At 42.1% G+C, this 13,027-nt stretch overlaps 1 long non-coding RNA gene across 1 annotated transcript in view; it reads right to left on the bottom strand.

Annotated features, from left to right (window-relative positions):
• Window positions 1-8,997: 8,997 nt before the first annotated feature.
• The window catches only part of LOC143669905 (uncharacterized), a 104,915-nt gene continuing 100,885 nt past the window's right edge, over window positions 8,998-13,027 (bottom strand). The window contains exon 9 of the long non-coding RNA XR_013169115.1: window positions 8,998-9,172. This is a non-coding gene — a long non-coding RNA (uncharacterized LOC143669905). The remainder of the gene's footprint in view (window positions 9,173-13,027) is intronic.

The following is a 13,027-nucleotide window of genomic DNA, read 5'->3' as shown; positions in this document are numbered from 1 at the left end:
TCAATCTACTAAATTTATTTTAACATATGCTCCCCCTATTATTTATTTATTTTTAATCCATATGTTCTACTCATCTGTTGACAAGGTAGATAAAAGGTGTCAGACACAAGGTTTTCACAATCACACAGTCATATTGTGACAGCTGTATCATTATACAATCATCTTCAAGAAACATGGCTACTGGAACACAGCTCCACATTTTCAGGCAGTTCCCTCCACTCTCTCCATTACACCTTAACTAAAAAGGTGATATCTATTTAATGCATAAGAATAACATCCAGGATACCTTCTCAACTCTGTTTGGAATCTCTCAGCAATTGACACTTTTATTTTGTCTCATTTCTCTCTTTCCCCTTTCAGTCTAGAAGGTTTTCTCAATCCCTTGATGCTAAGTCCCAGCTCATTCTAGGCTTTCTGTCCACATTGCCAGGAAGGTCCACACCCCTGGGAGTCATGTCCCACGTAGAGAGGGAAGGGCAGTGAGTTTGCTTGTCATATTGGCTGAGAGAGAGGCCACATCTGAGCAACAAAAGAGGTTCTCTTGGGGGCGACTCTTGGGCCTAATTTTAAGTAGGCTTAGCCTATCCTTTGCAGGGTTAAGTTTCATATGAACAAACCCCAAGATTGGGAACCCATTTGTTTTTAATTCTCTTGGGTATATACCTACGAGACAAATTGCTGTGTCATATGGTAACTCTATGTTTAACATTTTGAGAAACTGCCAAGCTGTTTTCCAAAGTAGCTGTACTATTTTACACTCCCACTTTTAAAGAAAGAGTGTTCCAATTTGTCTACATCCTTGCCCACTTCTGTTATTATTGGTCTTTTAAAAACATTTCCTGCTTTTTGTTGATTGATGTTTGTATAATATATCTTTTCCCATTCTTTTACTTCAAATTTACTTATATCATTATATTTGAAAAGTGTTTCTTGTAGACAGCATACAGTTAATCATTTTTTAATCCTCTCTACCAATCTTTGTCTTTAATTGGTATACTTAGACCATTTACACTTACTGCAATTATTGATATGTTAGGACTTAAGTCTGCCATTTTATGTTTTGACTTCTGCCTGTTTTTCATTTCTGTTGTCTTATTCCTGCCTTCCTGTGGGCTACATGAACATTTTTTTAGAATACCATATTTTATAAGTTTATTATAGTATTTAAAAATAGGTTTCACTGGGTAGCTTTTTAATTATAGTATATTAACATATTACATGTTATTTGATTATACTGGTATATATAGCATTTTATTATATATCTTTAAAAAAAACAGTTCTATTCAGAAACTATTTTCAAAATAAAAGTATTTCTTAAAAAAAAATAAGAACAGATGATATTCAGGACAAATGCCATAGTGAATACGATGTTAGGAAAAAACAGGGGTTAACCAGGACAGCCCTGGAGAACCTTTGTTCTTTATTGTTTCTCAGTTCCCTGTCTACTCATTTCACATTCCCTTTACCCTCAGCGAGCACCTCAGCTTGTCATGGTTCTTTGCCCGGTGGGGTGACCCAAATCTTAATTCTGAAGGATCTGAGCCATTAGAAGTCATGCCTGGATTGGATGGTTGTGGTTTTTTTCTAATAACTTTTATCACAAGGCCTGGTAGTACTAAGAGACGCCTTGAAGGATCTCGATCTCTGGTATTCTAGCTACACTCTTCTTGACCCCCATTGTAGAGTTACAGTCCTATTTCTCCTTGGTAATGAGGATCAATCTCTCCAGCCAGGACAGAAATTCCCTTCTTTCCCAGTTGATTCTGAGGCATAAGGAGCCCAAAGTGGCCAGATGACAGTCTTAACTTTCTTTGTAATGAAATTGCATTTCCGAATGGAAGCACTTCTCTCTTTGGAACTTAAACCTCAAGACCATCAGGACATAACATCTTGGGAAAAGGAAACAAAGTTTTGCGTAGTGAATCACTAGGGGTAATAGTGAGTGGTGCCACTCCCGTTTTCATCCCTTGATTCCTGGCAATGGAAGAAACAGCACCATAGAGTGGATGCTGATTAAGAGCATACACAGCCCCCTGGAGAACATTGCCAGTTATTGCCACCCAGTTGGTGCTGTGATGGAGTCTTCAAAGGGCAATTCTGTTCCCCAGCTGCTTCAGAATGATGAGGAGCGTGGTGAGACCAGTGAATTCCATGAGCATGAGCTTATTACTGCACTTCATTTGCTCTGAAATGAGTTCCTTGATCAGAGGCAATGTGTGTGAAATACTATTTTGGTGGAGAAGGCATTCTGTAAGTCCATGAATTGCCGTTTTGGCAGAAGCATTGCATGGAAAGGCAAATCCTTATTGGCAGAAGCACTGCATGGGAAGACAAGTCCATATCTGGAATAACACTGCCCCTTTTATGATGAAAGTGGTCCAATTTAATCAACCTTCTACCAACTAGAAGGCTGATTACCTCAGGGAATGGTGCTGTATTAGGGACTAATTGCAAGTCTCTGGCAGGCTGGGCAATATGCAGTGTCAGGTCAGTCTTGGTGAGTGGAAGTCAATGTTGCTGAGCCCATGCATAACTTCCATCCCTACCACCGTGGATACTTTTTTCATGAGCTATTGGGCAATGAGAGGAGTGGCTGGGGAAAGAGGCTGACTTGTAACCACAGAACAACGGAACAGATCATCTTATCCACTTGATATTAAAATCCTCTGCTGAAGCCACTCTCTGGTGAGCAGTCACATGGGACACAAATAATCTTCATGTTCTTCACCCATTCAGATAAGTCCATCTGCAGATTTCTCACCCAGACTTCCTTGTCATCAAATTCCCAATCATGTTTCTTCCAAGTTCCTGACTATCCAGCCAAACCGTTGGTCAGAGCTCATGAATTGCTATACAAACACATCTCCAAAAAGGGGCTGTAGTGCTGCAGCATCCACTTTAGGGTGCTACTTGCATATTGTGCAGGATTATCTGTAAATCAGGCTTGAGTTTTCTCTGCCTTAGTCAACAGATCATAAGGAACTCCCCAAAAGGCCCTAGCTGTGGCTGGAGAAAGAAGATAATGTGGCAGGAGTGGGAGCCATGAGCATTTGAGCTACTTCCTCATGTAACTGAATTGTGCCTTCAGGGCCTGCTTGAGTCCAATCTCATACGTTCCACTTTAATGGCGGAGTGCTGCTGTGCACGCCCAACTTTATGCCTTGGTGGGTCAGACAGCACCCAGTTCATGATGGGGAACACAGGTCTCGTGGTAACTTGGTGGTGCATGATTAAGCATTCAGTTTTTGCTAAGGCCCAAAAGCCAAAAACTATTACTCAAAATCAAGTTTTGTCCCCAAATCCTAAGGGTCTGCACTGTGATTCTCCAAAAGGGACCTGCCAAAGACTACAAACAACATCTCTATTTGCTACTGACCCTTCCAGCACCATAGGATTTTCTGGATCATATGGTCCAAATGGCAGAGCAACCTTTCATGAGAGCATAGACCTGTCACATGGACCTCTTCTTCCAGTCTCTGCTCAAAACTAGCAGCTTTTCTGGTCACTCAGTAAATTGGCTGGAGTAGCACCCTTAAATGAGGAATATGCTGCCTCCAAAAACCAAAGTCAGCATCTAGGTATTGTCACTCTTTTTTGTGTGTGTGGTTGTAGGAGGCCCCAGATATAACAGCTTATCCTTCATCTTCGAAGGGTTATCTTGACATGCCCCACTCCCCCATGGGATGCTTGAATTTTCACTGACGTGGAAGGTCCCTGAATTTTTGTTGAATTTTTTCTAGATCGTCTGACATCCATATGTCTTACCAATAAATCTGGAGTAGTTATCACTTCTTTCTCATTAGGTCCAATCAGCTTGAGGTCATCAATGACATGAACTGTATGATGTCTTGTGGAAGGGAAAGGTGAGTAAGCTCCCTGTGGCCTAGATTATGATATAGGGCTAGAGAGTTGATTACCACTGAAGTAGGTCAGTGGAGGTATATTGTTGGCATTGTCAACTGAAAGCAAACTGTGTCTTGTGGTCTTTACGAATAGGTATCAAGAAAATGTATTTTCCAGATCAACAGCTACATATCAGGTAGCAGAGGATGTGTTGATTTGCTCAAGCAATGATGCCACATCTGGAAGAGCAGCTCCAAGTGGAGTTGCTTGCTGGTTAATCTATGACAATCCTCTCTCATTCTCCAAGATCCATCTTCTTTCTGCACAGGCTGAGTAAGAGAGTTAAATGGGGATGTGTTGGAAATCACCAACCCTTCACCTTAATGGTGGTGCTGATCTCTGCAATTTTTCCAGAAATGCAAAATTGCTTTTAACTGGTTGGACTAGATAGAGGCAGTTCTGATTGCTTTCACTTGGCCTTCCCTACCTTAACAGCCCTTGCTCCATAGCAAGGGAACCAGTGTGGGGATTCTGCCAGTAGTTGAGCATGTCTATTGCAATGATGCATTCTGGAACTGGGAAATAACCACAGAATGGCTTTGGGGGTCCACAAAAACCACTGTGAGACAGACCTGAGCTAAAATTCCATTGATCACCTGGCCTCCATAAGTCCCTACCCTGACTGGTGGACCCCTGTGACATTCTGAGTCTCTTGGGACTAGTGTCAGTTTAGTGCCTGTGTCTAGTAATCCTCAAAATGTCTGATCACTTCCTTTTCTCTAATGCACAGTCTCCCTGGTAAAAGGTCATGCTTGGATCTCTTTGGAGAAGGCTGGGAAGGACGTTAATGGTATAAATTTTGGGCAGTGAGGCAGGATCCTTCCTTAAGAGGATACAGCCTTCCCTTCATCCAAGGGGCTCTGGGTCTATAAACAGTTTCTAATCTAATTGCTTGAGAGACTTTGTTTTTCCAGTTCAAAACAGTCACTTTGTTTCACTTGACCTAGAACTCTTCTGCTTATACAGATCAAGTAAGAATTTAATGGATCACTCAACTATTTCACTTCTAGGCACCTCACGATCAACTAGCAAATGCCGTAGGTCTCTATGAATGAGACAATACTGATTACGGCTTTGACTCTGCTGTCCATACAATAACCATTCCCTGTCTTTGGTGATGAAATACCACCACCTGGCTCCTGCCAACACAGGATCCAATCATCCCCACTGCATTTAAGGATCCCAGTTCAGTGGCAGCGGTCCCCACAGTAATATCTGACCTACAAAGAAGAGAACTATAGAACCCTTCAGGCATGCTGGGTCATGAAGAGTTAGTAGCATCTTGCAAGAGAATGCCTTCAGGGCATTTCATTAGAATTTTCTCTGGCGAAACAGAGTTACTCTCCTCAGACAAAGGTGAGAGGGCTAATTCCTCAGGGGAGGCCATTATAGGTTTATCTGGTAAAGAAGACTCAGCAGAATTTAGGGGTTCAATGTTCCCACTGTCATCATGATCAGCTCACATGTCCCCATTCTAATTTTCAGGATTCTATTCGTTCTCAATCAATGCCTTCACTTTAACAGCAGATGAGGCTGGGAATTCAATATATGGTATAATTTGGCTAGTCACATAATGAGACTCTGTGTTTGGTTGCAACTCTACAACTATAAGAAATGAGTTTCTTTTAGGGCACTGTAGTAGTTAGGTTCAGGTGTCAACTTGGCCAGGTGATGATGCCCAGTTGTTCTGTTGCTGTGGAATTAAATGAGCAAGTGAATTTCATCTATGGCTGATTACATTGCAGATGCTAATGTGAGTGAGGCTTAAAAAGAGAGGTCAGAAGACCTGGCACTGTGGGATCAACAATTCCATCCTGACTATGGGGGAAAAGAAGTGTAATTAATAAAATATCAGTGACAGAGAGTTTAAATAAAGCTGAGAGGCTACTCTGGAGGTTGCTCTTATGCAAGCTTCAGGTAGACATTGCTACCTATCATAACCTGCCAACCCCCAACCAGGACCATTCCAGCCAATCCTAAAGAACATCTAGGGCAATTTATAAAATCCCACAAGGGTTCCAGGCACTAGAGTAACTTGCCAGAATCCAACAACCTCCAGATGGGTCCCTGGTCCAGATAAGTCCTGAAACCTAGCCCAGCCTCTACAGAACATTAGATAATTAGTTCCATCTCCCTACCCCATATTAGTGACAGACCCTTCCAATATCAAAAATTTATAATTGCTATAGCCCAAACAACCACAATGAGAGGTATGGAAAGATCAAAGGTGATGGTGGAATTATACACAGAAGATAGGACTTAACAAATGAATACAAATGCGAGCAGCTAGAAGTAAAAACCTAAAATTGTGAAATTGTAGCTAACCCATGTCAAAGTCTGAAATATGTTCTACAACTAATTGTGGTGCTGTGCTTGGAAATTTTTAGGTTTTTTGTGTATATGTTATTTTTCATTAAAAAAAAAAGAAGGAACATGAAGTTGATTGTGATGATAAAAAAATATTTAAGCCCACTAGCTGCCTATATTCTGGAGCAACTAGAAAGAAAAATATGAGGATCATATGGTAGCCCATGACAAACTCTGGGATCTCTGCGGTAACATTTTTTGACATGTGCTTTGAAAACCATTGCTTTTTTATTTCTTTGCTTTGTATATACGTTATACTATACAATTAAAAAAAGTTTTTTTTTAAAAAAAAGGTTGAAGAAAGAGAAACAGCTCAGTACAGCTCAGCAGAGCTCAGCACAGCTTCTAGGAGCTTGGCTCAGACCCAGGAGTTTGGAGATACAGAAAGGAATGCTTCCCCCACCCAGGGAAAGCTGTTTGAACCCAGAAGCAGAAGAGAAGCTCAGGAGAAGTCATCCTGCACTTCCCACGTGACAGAGGAACTCAGAGGAAAGCTACCTGCCTTTCCACTGCAGAACTGTAAATCTGTAACTTAATAATTCCACTTTATAAAAAACCAGTCCATTCCTGGTGTGCATTCCAGTAGCATTAGCAGACTAATACAGGCACACATAGAAGATTTCATATCATTCATTTGCTTGACCTGGGAATTTGAAGCCCTGAGCACATCCTTTCTTTAATGACTTTATTCAGCATATTTAGTAATAGTGAGTCAACCTCATTGTGCTGATTTGAAACCATTACCATCACCACTAGTAGGACAGAATGTTCATCATAGACCCCCCATCACTCCCAATGTGATATACAGGGAAGAATACAGATCCCTACATGCTATTCCTGACAAAGATGCATGCCTCTATCTAATCACATGGAAACATTAGAGAAACCCACACTGAGGCACATCCTTCACAAGTGCTCAGGTCCTCCTAATCAAGAAAAAACTGAGAAACCATTCCTGATTGAAGGATTCATAAGAGACATGACAACTAAATGCAATGTCCCATTGCGAACCGAGCCCTTCCGTTTTAAAGGACGTAACTGGGACAGAAACCTGAATGGAGGGGAAGCTTGAATGAATGATAGTGATGTGTCAGTGTTAACTTATTTTAAAAAATTGATGAGTGTTTTTTTTTTATGTAAGAGAGTGTTCTTGATTTGAGGAACAAACTAACATATTTGTCATCAGTTTGGCAACTTGTTCAAAAAGTTCAGAAGAAAAAGTTCAAAAAAAATAGGTAAAGAGAGCGGTTGAGAGATTATGAGGGTTTGAGACTTTGTATCCCAGCAAATATCATGTTCTTAAAGCTCGTCCATTCCTTATGGGTGTAGAACTTTTGTGGGTGGGACCTTTTGATTAGGTTAGCTCATTTGAGGAATGCCCAGGAGGGTCTTAATCCTCTTACTGGAACCCTGTTTAAGAGCATGAAATAGAGAGACAGCAGAAGCTGAGAGAGATGGACATGAACAGAAGGTCGCATATGGAGCAGCCTGAAGCTGAAAGCTATGAAATTAGGGAGACAAGGACAAGCAGAAGATGCCATGGGCACTGCCACGTGGAGGAGGAGTCCACGGTTACCAAATTGTCTGTTGATGCCTTGACTGGGACATTTTCACAGCATCAGAACTGTAAACTTGTAAACCTGATGACTCCCCATTGTCAAAAGCCAGCCCATTTCTGGTATATTGCCTTTCAGCAACTTCCACAAACTAAACCAATATAAAGATTGTAAAAATTAACTTATTTACCCTTGTGTGAGTGCAAGGCAAATGGGTTTTTGTATGGCTCTTTCCACCGAGATCTTCATTAACTTCTCACTAAGTGTGAAAGTATTTGAAAATAAAAAGTTAAAAAACGTGAAAAAAAAGGTCCCACCGCAATTGAGTGGGTCACATCTCCATGGAAACAACCTAATCAAAAGATCCCACCCACACTGTGTCTGCACTCACAAGATTGGATTAAGAGACCGTGGCTTTTTGGGGGTATGTAACAGTACCCTGTGTCTTGCTGTGGGAAAGTAAAATTGTGCAGCCACTGTGGAAAGCAGCTTGGCAGTCCCTCAAGAATTTAAACATAGAATCACCACATAACCTAGCAACTCCTAGGTATATAACTCCTAGGTATATACTCCAAAGAATTAAAAACAGGACTCATATTTATACACCAATGTTCATAGTAGCATTATTCACAATGGTCATAAGGTGGAAACAACTGAAGCGTCATCAACAGATAAATGGATGAACAGATTGTGGTGTATCCATACAGTGGAATATTATACAGCCATAAAAAAGAATGAAGTTGTGAAACATGCTACAACATGGATGAACCTCGAAGACATTATGCAAAGTAAAATAAATCAGACACAAAAGGACAGAGATTGTATGATTCCACATGCATGAGTTATCTAGAATAGGCAAATTTTTAGAGCGAGGAAGCAGAATAGTGGGTCACAAGGTCTAGGAGGATGGGAGGGTGAGAAGAGATTACTTAATGGGTACAGAGTTTCTGTTCGGGATGATGCAAATGTTGTGGGTATATTGGTGAACATTACACAACATTGTCAATGTACTTGATGTTGTTGAATTGTACATTTAAAAGTGGTTAAAATAGTTTTGTGTTATGCGTATTTTACCATAATAAACATGTAAAATAATAAAACAGGCTAGAACCCAGGTCTTCAAATTAAATATCTGGGCAGGCAGGTGGGAAGGGTATACTGAGGCCCATTACTTACCTACAAGGCTAGGATTGTCCTGGAACCCATCATACTTGAACCCTCATTTCTTCTGTGAATTCCATGCCCGGGCTGGTCTCTCTCCTCCCTGCCAGCTGCAGCAAGAGATTCACCCCTACATGCTGGAATGCTCTTCTGCACGGCACTGAGGCAGAACCAAGGATAAATACCTATAACAATACAAAAGACACATGCTGAGCTCCAAGTGTGGGTTTTTGCTTTGGAGATGAGGCAGGCCCTTGATGGGCAGCAAGGCTGAGCAGACCTTTCAACGCCTCTTGGCTCTTCCTGAACCTGCTTCAGGCAGTGGCTCTCAACCAGGACAATCTGACAATGTCTACTGACGCTGTTGGTTATCACAACTGGGGAGGGAGGGGGCGCTACTTGCATCTAGTGCGGAGAGGCCTGGAATGCTCCTGAACGTCCGACAATGCACAAGGAAGCCCCCACAAATGAGGACAGCCCCCCGCCAATGTCGATAGTGCCAAGGTTGAGAAACCCTGAGTATGGTAAGGGTTTTTGAAAGCTCTCCTTGAGGCAGAGCAACGGACTCAAGGCCCTGCGGCTGGAGAAGTCTCAAGCTGAGATCCAGGATTCAAATATGGTTGGTCCAAAGGTCCCACCCATTCTAGGAAAGAACACAGCTCCCTGGCAGTGGTGATTATCCTCCTGTTCTCATGTCACGACACTCACTATTTGTAATTATTGTGAAGACAAGGCATATGAAAATGCCCTGTGAACAGATGAAGCCCTAAACTAATCACAGTTATTATGATGAATAATAAGACGATGGGTCAGCGCATGTTACAAAAGGGGCAGTCTCTGGGTTTGTGGGTGAATGTCATCTCACTTCAATTAACACTTATGTGCCAGATGCTGGAATTGGAAACAGAAAGAAAAGGTCTTCAACTATATGGTGAGAGGAATGGGATGAGTCTCAAACTTTTTATAGCATATGGTTAAGAGCATAGATTCTGAGAGCAGGCTGCCTGGGTTCAAATCTCATCTCCACCATGGACCAGCTGTGTGAATTCGAGCTTGGTGCATAACCTCTCTGTGCCCCCCTCTCATCTGTAAAAGTGGACTGTGTTGGTTTGGAGGCTTTATGGACCCCAGAAAAGATCATGTTCTTTAAGCTAATCCATTTCATATGGGTGTGGACTTACTGTGGGTGGGACCTTTTTTTTTTAGTTTCTAGCTGATTTATTTTGACATATATGACCTCAGATACAAGCTGGGCAGGTAGCGTTAGGTGCATGGAAGGGGGTAAGCTCAACCCAAGACTCGGGTTCCCCACCCACCCCACCCACAAGCTTGGGTGGGACCTTTCAATGAGGTTATTTCAGTTGAGGCATGCTCCCTGTGGGTCATAATCCTTTTACTGGAGTCTTTTATAAGAGGAGGAAATACAGAGAGAAAGACACAGAAGACAGAAAGAGATGCAGAAGCTGAGAGAGGAAACCACAGAACCAGAGAGGAAACCACTGGAGCCAGAAGCTGGAAGCAACAAAACCCCAGAGAGAAGGGAGAGACCAGCAGACATGCCATATGCCTTGCCCTGTGACAGAGGGGTCCAGGAATTGTTTTGACGATGCCTTGATGTGGACATTTTCACAGCCTTGGAACTGTGAGCTTGTCAACTAATAAATCCCCACTGTAAAAGCCAGCCCATTTCTGGTATATTACATTTCCCAGCTTTAGTGAACTAAAGCAAATAGGGATAATAGTATCCACCTCATAGGATTGTTCCTTACTTGTTATGGTGCCTGGCTCATAAGAAGGGTGGGGAGGAAGGGTGGAGAGTGAGACGAGATGAGGGGACATGATCTGGAGAGGTCAGCAGGGCCAGACCACAGTGAACAGGTGCAGCTCCCAAGACATCTTGTGTTTCCATGAGCCATACTGGCTCTTAATAAATGGGCACCATATTGAAATGGGGAGGAAACGACTTCCACCAGCATTTTTTCATTTGACCCATGCAGACTCTAGGGATATAGCCCTCTTCGTAGTTCTGGGTCACTATAGAGGAAAACTGAGGACATCTGGGTGAGACCACTGCAGCCTATTGGTGCTGGAGGGAGTTGGCCCTCCCTTGCACCCTAAACTACAGCTCCAAGTTTGTGCATGTAGCTCCTTTCCCCCTCAGGCACACTTGCCTGGGATAAGGAAGGGTTCAAAGATCTCCCTGCTTTCCAAAAAGCAGGCAATCTCTTTCTTAGGAGGTGGGAGTCGGCTTATACCCTGACCGTCCCACTTGTTGTTTATAGGCAGCATCTCAGGCTCTCGTATAAATAAATCCTGGGTGGTCTCCTATCCTGACCCCTCTGATGTGCTGGATATGCTTGAATTCTTAGGAGATACCGGTTTAGGCTCTCATTCTGGAATCCTCACTCTCTGGGTAAATATGTGCAAACCATATATAGGGAGTTATGTCCATCCATAGAAGTGTTTGTATATTTAGATGGCATGACATGTCTCATTGGCTCCAAATTATAGGAAGGTGTTTTTGAGCCTGTGTAGCTCAAAATTTGCATGATCTGGCTGTGGGAAAACCTCACTTCTCTACCTTAGTGCAAGCCCAAAGGAGCTCATTTCTATGTCATTACAGTCACTCTTATTTTAGATTAATTGAGGGGGGACAGAGGTGGAGAGGAAGGAATTTTCCATTGAGTTTCTGGCCCTCCGCTTGGAAACCTATTGCCTGATAATATTTCCTTTCTCCTCCTTCTTTCACTTACGTCTTTACTATATTTCAGCACAGACACTCAAATATTCAGTATTCAGAATTCTTGCTTGTCAAGAGCTTTTAAGCTTAGGTAGTGCTTCTGCATATAACACTTCACATAAACATCACAACAACTTTGCATGGAAGAAATTGTTTCTGTTTAATAGATGACATTATTGACTATTATGACTACTACTTAATGGTATTTGAGGGTCTGGGAATTAACACAATTATCCAAGGGCAGACAGACAGCAAATGGCAGTCCTGGGACTTGAACGCTACTTTTATGTGCCAAGCCCGGTGCACCAATATGCAGCCATTAATGACCACCATGTTTCTGTTGGAGGATGTTTGACTCTCAGGGTAATGTTCGTTTGCCATAGGAAGAGAATCAGATGCTAAAATTCAGTGGAAGTTGTCTTCATTGTTGTTATCAGACAAATATAACATTATTGGCAGATCAAGAATGCCCTCTTTCTAACAGGGTTAGGCAATTTCTAAAACCAAAATTTCTGGTCTTTGAAGGAGCATAATAATAAAGAACCAATAAGTAACCAGTAGACATAGCTGGCTTGCTTCTCTAGTATTTTTTTAAAAAAATAGATTTTCCCACTGTTTGATAAGGGTCAGTTGCTTACGTTCTTTGGGAACAAGTAACAAAAATGAACTTGGGCGACTGTGAACAGAAAAGAGGAGTAAATAAGATCACAAGGTGTCTTAGGGAACCAAGGGGCAGGAATGCAGCCAGGCTGGGACCAGAAACCAACAGGGCTTTTTCTCTCTAGTTCTTATCCCTGCCTCTCTCTGAGCACGTCCTTCATTGTTCTTTCCCTGTTCTTTAGCCTCTGGGTGGGGAGTGGCATATACATGGCTTCTGGGGTCAACCCCTGAATAAGACAGTTCTCAGAGAATGAGGAATGGTAAGTGTTAACAATGACTAAGTAGCAGAAGATTGTTACAAAATTTGGAATTTAGCCCATAGATAATAGGTCTGTAGGGATTTAATTTTCCTAACTGCTCGATTCAGAAAATCTTCAAAAATGGGCTAAAAAAAACGGGCTTTAATATATGCATTTACTCATATGTTTAATGTTGAGAACATCTTTAGAGGTGACCCCATCTAAACCCCCTTCATTTAAACCAGTGAGGAAACTGAGACTTGGAGCCTGTAAAGCCAAAGTCTCACAGCAAGTTAGCTGTTAAGATGAAATTGGAACACATGTCTAACACCCAGCACTGTGCATGGGCAGGCATGGGGAATCAAACCCAGGTCTCCGGCATGGCAGACAAGAACTCTGAG

The sequence above is a fragment of the Tamandua tetradactyla genome, chromosome 26 (assembly GCF_023851605.1).
Source record: "Tamandua tetradactyla isolate mTamTet1 chromosome 26, mTamTet1.pri, whole genome shotgun sequence".
Taxonomy (NCBI): Eukaryota; Metazoa; Chordata; class Mammalia; order Pilosa; family Myrmecophagidae; genus Tamandua; species Tamandua tetradactyla.
This window is presented reverse-complemented; position numbering and strand designations above follow the sequence as displayed.